Genomic DNA, 7,850 nt, shown 5'->3' on the forward strand with positions numbered 1-7,850 from the left:
GTTTCCACTGGCGGGTGAAACCAGAACTAGGGGGCATAGCCTGAAAATAAGGGGAAGCAGATTTAGGATTGAGTTGAGGGGGAACTTCTTCACCCAAAGGGTTGTGAATCTGTGGAATTCCCTGTCCAGTGAAGCAGTTGAGGCTACCTCATTGAATGTGTTTAAGGATGGATAAATTTTTGAACAGTAAAGGAATTAAGGGTTATGGTGAACGGGTGGGTACGTGGAACTGAGTCCACAGAAAGATCAGCCATGATTTTATTGAATGACGGAACAGGTCTGACAGACCAGATGGCCCACTCCTGCTCCTGGTTCTTACGTTAGTGACCACTTCAAGGCCTCACCTTGCTCCTATCGGTGTTAACCCAGTTGCAGTGCGCACGACAGCTAAAAGCGTGTCGCCATCTTGTCACCCTCTACGGGGAGGGATGTGTAGAGGCACTGAAAGCCATTCCCCTGCCCTTGCTGCGCACCCCTCTGCCCGGGACTCCCACCCATGAAGCACTGCACCCTCCCACAGCCCACACGCCACCCTGCACCATCGGGACTCCAGTGCTGAGTTGTCCTTCCAACAACCGCCACTGTCTCCCCGAGCGGCGCTGCTGAGCGCAAGAGATGCTAGCCTCTGATTGGTAGGCGAGACTTGCAAGACCCTGGGGGTCTTGATTCCAAGGGAAGGCCCGTTAATGGCCTCGCCAATGCCCGATTGGCTTGCAGCCTTCCTGAAACAGGAATCGTGGGCCTTTTGCTGGGTCTTCATCCGAGACCATCAATTCTTCAACAAGATTCTACCCCATGAAACTTTCATCGATTGAGACCTCATTTTTTAGTCAGTGACCCCTAATTCTAGATTGTTCCACTGGTGGCTGTACCTTCAATCATCTGGGTCGCCCAAGCTCTGGAATACCACCCCAATCTCTTCACTTTTCCAATTCACTTTCCTTCTGTAACAGCCTCCAGTCACTCGGAAAAGCACCGAGTTCTCCAGGAAGCTCACAGGGAGATCTACTGATCATGCCTCATGTCCTCCGTGGCTGCCAGGACACAGACCGAGGGATAAATATTGGCCTGGACACCAGGGAGAAATCCATCTTGTGCATCTAACTGAGAGAGCAGACAGAGCCATAGGCTAGAAATTTCCCAACCCGCCTGCCACGGGAACCAGGATGGCGCGACATAAAATCCAGCAGACGGTGTATTGGTCTGTTGACCTCAGGTAACTGGTCTTCGGGCGCACATGCCCGGAAAACCCCGCCCACAGCGTTCCTATGGCATTCCAACCAAAACTCCATTCACTTACAGAGGCACTGGAAAATCTCAGTCACGGACAAAGAGGGAAAATCTCAGCCTCAAGTTTAACGGAAAGAGAGCATCTCCGACAGTGCAGCACTCCCTCAGTGGAGATTCACTCTGGATGTTTGCACACAAATCTCTGCAGTGGGATATGACGTATCCACAGCATTCCGACTCAATATGAAACTGTGACAAATTTAGGCCATAGCTGACACTCATAAAATTCCTCAAGTGAAGCCGATTCTCCGAGGTTGCAGAATCCTGTACGGACGGCCAACCCGTATAAAGTTTGTCGCATTGCCTGATGTATCCGTCACTGAACCGAAACTGCATTTCACTAAAGCAAACTTCATAGAATCCCTTCAGTGCAGAAGGCGGCCATTTGGCCCATCGGGTCTGCACCAACAACAATTCTCCCCAGCACCTATCCCCATAACCCCACATATTTACCCAACTAATCCCCCTGGCACTAAGGGGCAATTTAGCATGGAAAATCAACCTAACCCTTACATCTTTGGACTGCTGGAGTAAACCAGAGCACCCAGAGGAAACCCACGCAGACACAGGGAGAATGTGCAAACTCCAGACAGAGACCCAAGTCGGGAATCGAACCCAGGTCCCTTGTGTTGTGAGGCAGCAGTGCTAACCACTGTGCCACCGTGCTGTCCTTTATTGTCATTACTGTTGTTGTCAAACTGTTGGTAAACGGTGGATGTGTTTGATCGAGGAGCTCGGTTTGTGTGCGTCTGCTCGGACATTCACGCACCGTCGGGGAGTGTCCGCATAGCACAGATGTCCATGATGGACAGGCAGCCTCCGATCACATTTCAGCCAGTGAACATAAGAACATAAGAAATAGGAGCAGGAGTAGGCCATCTAGCCCTTCGAGCCTGCCCCGCCATTCAATAAGATCATGGCTGATCTGTCGTGGCTCAGTTCCACATTCCCGCCCTCTCCCCATAACCCTTAATCCCCTCGCTTATCAAAAACCCATCAACCCGCATCTTAAAAATATTTAGCGAGGCAGCCTCCACCACTTCAACAGGCAGAGAATTCCAGAGATTCACCACCCTTTGAGTGAAGAAGTTCCTCCTCAACTCCGTTCTAAACCGCCCCCCCTTTATCTTGAGGCTGTGCCCCCTAGTCCTACTGTCTTTTTTGAGCGGGAAGAGTCTCTCCACCTCTATCCTATCCATCCCATTCATCATTTTATACGTCTCAATGAGATCTCCCCTCATCCTTCTAAACTCTAACGAGTACAAGCCTAGTTTATTCAGTGCTGAGAGGTTTTCTCATTTTCAAAACTGAAACCAGGAACCCATTCTCATTTTGGGGCAAGACAGATTTCCCTCACATACGTGCCATTTTAAGCACAATAGGGGATGCAATGACCTAGTGGGATTATCACTAGGCTATTAATCCAGAAACTCAGCTAATATTCTGGGAACCCAGGTTCAAAGCCCGCCACAGCAGATGGTGGAATTTGAATTCAATAAAAGTATCTGAAATTTTGAATCTACTGATGATGATGAAACCATTGTCAATTGTTGGAAAAACCCATCTGGTTCACTAATGTCCTTTAGAGAAGGAAATCTGCCGTCCTTACCTGGTCTGGCCTACATGTGATTCCAGAGACACAGCAAAGTGGTTGACTCTCAACTGCCCTCCAAGGGCAACTAGGGATGGGCACATCCCACAAATGAATTTTTAAAAATACTTATGGTGAGTGAGGTATCACACAGCGGGCATGTTTAAAATACTGGCTAGCGTTTTGTTTCCGGGGTGAAAGGACAACATTTGCCAATGACCTCATTGGCAGCTGCCCACAAACATTGTCCAGGGTCACTAATGGAGAGATATTCAGTGTCTTTTCCAGTGTGGTAACCTGGAAGTGGGATCTGGAGCATCCGGTGAGCAAGACAAGACACAGGAAAGCTCTTTAACCAATCAGAGAATTGTTACAACACAGGAGGCCATTCGACCCATCATGTTTGTACCAGCTCTCCAAACGAACATTATGACTTGGTGCAATTTCCCTGCCATCTCCAAAGATACAAAGAAGATAAGAACAGTACAGCCATCTCTCTGCCCAAATCTCCAACTGATCTATATCCTGCTGTATCCTCTGATGGTCCTCACCGCTATCCACAAATCCACCAATCTTTGTGTCATCTGCAAACTTTCTAATCAAACCAGTTACATTTTCCTCCAATACATTTATATAGAGTACAAACAGCAAAAATCCCAGCACTGATCCCTGAGGAATGCCACTTGTCACAGCCCTCCATTCAGGAACACACCCTTCCACTGCTACCCTCTCTTTGACCGACCCAGTTTTGTATCCATCTTGCCAGATCACCTCTGATCCCTTGTGACTTCACCTTCTGCACCAGTCTGCCATGAGGGACCTTGTCAAAGGCCTTACTGAAGTCCATGTAGACAACATCCACTGCCCTACCCTCATCAATCATCATCATCACTTCCTCAAAAAGCTCTATCAATTTCATGAGACATGACCTCCCCTTCAGAAAACCATGTTGCCTCTCACTAATATGTCCACTTATTTCCAAGTGGGAATAAATCATGTCTTGAAAAATCCTCTCCAATAATTTCTCTACCACTGATGTAAGGTTCACTGGCCTGTAATTACCTGGATTATTCTTGCTACCCTTCTTAAACAAAGGAACAACATTGGCTATTCTCCAATACTCTGGGACCTCCCCTGTAGCCAGTGAAGGTACAAAGATTTCTCTCGAGGCCTCAGCAATTTCCTCCCTTGCCTCTCTCCTTTGTGAATATTGCTGCAAAGTACTCATTAAGGATCTCACCCACCTCATCTGGCTCCACACAAAAATTCCCTCCACTATCCTTGAATGGATGCACTCTTTTCTTAGCTACCGTCTTCTTCCTTATATATATGCATAAAAAGCCTTAGGATTCTCCTTAATCCCAACTGCAAAGGACATTTTGTGGCCTCTTTCTGTGCTCCTAAGTCCCTGTTTCAGCTCTTATCTGCTATCTTTGCGTTCCTCCAGAGCCTTATCCAGTTTCAATGTCCTGAAATTTCTGTATGCCTCCTTCTTCTTCTTCACTAAACTCACAATCTCTCTCGTCATCCAAGGACGAATCTTGCCATCTTTATCCTTCATTTTTATAGGGGCAGACCCATTCTGGAATGGTTAACAGCTGACTTTTAAAGACCAGTAAGAAATCTCATAGCACAAGTTCAAAAGGTTTATTTGGTAGCACAAGATTTCGGAATGTCTCTCCTTCTTCAGGTGAGTGAGGAGTTGTGTTCACAAACAGGGCATATCTCGACACAAACTCAATTTACAAGATAAAGATTGGAACGCCAGTCTTTACAGGTAATCAAGTCTTAAAAGGAGCAGGGAGAGGGTTAAGCACAGGTTAAGGAGGTATGTATTGCCTCCAGCCAGGACAGTTAATGAGATTTTGCAAGCCCAGGCAAGTCGAGAGGGTTACAGACAGTATGACATGAACCCAAGGTCCCGAGTGAGGCCATCCTGAGACGTAGATGGAGAGATTGGAAGGGATTGAGAATTAAACTTACCGGACCTAACAGAATCTGAACAACTCTGGGGTGAGTAACAATCCTGGACTGAAAGGATGCGGCAGGGTCTCAGAAATCTAGCCCCCTCGTCACTGGAGTTATTAAGTGGGTGGGTGACCCACACTCTGAGACGCTGGGCACACTGACAAACCCCAGCGTTCCTGAAAGGGACAGCTTGTCCTTGTTTCTCTGTTATAAACAGGGCTGAAGAAACTCAGCAGCCTGGCGGTGCAGGAAGCTGTTACTCTGATGATAATTGTTTTAATCGAGTCACGCTGAGTCTCCCGTTGATTCATTTTAATTGAGGTCGGCATCATTCAGCCACACTCCACACTGCGGTCACCAGCTGACTGCTTGCTGCAGTCAACACAAAGTTATTATTCAACGCTAACTCTGCACACTCAGTGATTTTTCTCATTAGCACTGATCTATTCATACCAGAAACTGAATATAAACTATAAAACATTACAGCGCAGTACAGGCCCTTCGGCCCTCGATGTTGTGCCGACCAGTGGAACCAATCTAGTGACCCTCTAACCTAAACTATTCCAATGTTATCCATATGCCTATCCACTGACCATTTGAACGCCCTTAAAGTTGGCGAGTTCACAACTGCTGCAGGCAGGGCATTCCACGCCCTTACTACCCTCTGAGTAAAGAACCTACCTCTGACATCCGTCCTATAATTACCACCCCTCAATTTAAAGCTAAGTCCTCTCGTGTTAGCCATCACCATCCGAGGAAAAAGGCTCTCGCTGTCCACCCTATCTAACCCTCTGATCATCTTGTATGCCTCTATTAGGTCACCTCTTAACTCACATTTATTTATTTTTATTCTTTCATGGGCATCACAGACATGGCTAACATTTATTTCCCTCCCTTGTTGCCGTCAGAGAGGTGGTGGTGCGCTGCCTTCTTAAACCGCTGCAGACTGTGTGGCGTAGATACAACCATAGCGCTGTTAGTGAGGGAGTTCCAGGATTTTGACGCAGCGACAGTGAAGGAACAGCCGATATGTGTCCAAGTCAGGATGGTGAGTGTCTTGGAGTGGAACTATTCACTCAAGAAATAATGCTTCAGAGAATGGTAGATTTTCAGAGAGCCATCAGATTCTGGCCTAACTGATGCACAAATCAACAAGTGCAGGAAAAGCACTCCGAGTTCAACAGACCAAAGTGAATCAGTGCAAATACATTCATCCTGGGACACCAAGGGGCAATATAGCATGGCGAATCCACCTAACCTGCATATATTTGGAGTGTGGGAGGAAACTGGAGCACCTGGAGGAAACCCATGCAGACACGGGGAGAATGTGCAGACTCCGCACAGACAGCAACCCACAACGAGAATCAAACCCGGGTCCCTGGTGCCATGAGGCAGCCGTTGTGCCACTGTGCTGCCCACAGTAATTCTTTCTCATTCCTACACGGGAGTGGGATAGGTTGATCTTGGGTTCGGACATAGCTCGGCACAACATCGAGGGCCGAAGGGTCTGTACTATTCTATGTTGGCATCACTGGCCAAGCCCAGCATTTACTGCCCCCATCCATAATTGCCCCCCCCCAGTTCAGAGGGCCATTGAAAGTCAACCACATTTCTATGGCTCTGGAGTCACATGTAGGCCAGACCAGGTAAGGACAGCAGATTTCCTTCCCTAAAGGACATTAGTGAACCAGATGGGTTTTTACGACAAGTGACAATGGTTTCATGGTCATCAGTAGATTCTTAATTCCAGATTTTTATTTATCTGAGGGAGTGTTGAGTTGTCAGATAATAGATTAAAATAAGATCTTATCTATTGGCTCAAGTAGTCTTTTAGATCCCATGGCACAATTCAACAGAGAGCCAAAGAGTTCTCTGGGAGTCCCGGTCAATATTTATCCCTCAACCAACACAAATAAATCAAAACATCTCGTCAATATCACATTGCGGTTTGTGGGATCTTGCTGTGCTCAAATTGACTGCTGACTTTCTGACACTACAACAGGGGTGACTAAGCACTTCATTGGCTGAAAAGGGTTTCGGGGTTTCTGCTGGTAGTGGAAGTTACTGTAAAAATCCAGCCACTGGCGCCCGCTGTGAAACTGATTTGTCTCCTGCCCGGTTCTCCACGATGCCAGTGGGACAGCATGCTGGTACGGAACATGTTCGGGCCGTGAGAACGCCCAAACTCACCTGGAGCTGCCTCCGATGTCCGGGCACAGAGACCAGTCATAGCACTGCTGACCCACAGCGCCAGGGACCCGGGTTCAATTCCCAGCTTGGGTCACTATCTGTGCAGAGTCTGCACATTCTCCCCGTGTCTGTGTGGGTTTCGTCCGGGTGCTCCGGTTTCCTCCCACAGTCTGGAAGATGTGCTGGTTAGGGTGCATTGGCTGTGCTAAATTCGCCCTCAATGTATCCGGCACCAGAGTGTGGCGACTAGGGGATTTGCACAATAACTTCATTGCATTGTTAATGTATGCCTGTTTGTGACTAATAAATGAACTTTAAAAATCTATCTGGTGGGGCTCCAGCTTGACTGCCTTCTAAGAGGCCCATCCTCCAGACTCAGAATGTTCCTAGAGATCCATCTTCTTTCTTCAATGGTGAGTCAGTGACTGGAACTCTCGCCACCTCGTCTGCCCCAGAATCGGAGTGGGCGAGGGTCCGACAACAGAAATCTCTGTTGACCTTGGACCGGAATTTCCGCTCTCGCCCGAGGGAGGCCAAATCCTGCTCAGAGCCTTTTAAATACGGTGCCCAGATATGATGGCGTGGTGTGTGCAATGAAGCCTGTCCAGCCATGAAATACGGCACTAAACCCCCAGGTTGCAGGAGGGATGTGATCGACAGGAAACACTCCCGTCCCCACCATGAGGCTTAGTTCCAGCTGGGAGAATTCCAATCAGAGACTTGGGGCAGATGCAGCACAAACCATTAAGGTTAAAGATCTAACTAGACAGTCTACATCATCAATGATGTAAGATGACAACAGAGCGTATAG

This window comes from Carcharhinus amblyrhynchos, chromosome 19 (assembly GCF_965287045.1).
Source record: "Carcharhinus amblyrhynchos chromosome 19, sCarAmb.v2.hapA, whole genome shotgun sequence".
Lineage (NCBI taxonomy): Eukaryota > Metazoa > Chordata > Chondrichthyes > Carcharhiniformes > Carcharhinidae > Carcharhinus > Carcharhinus amblyrhynchos.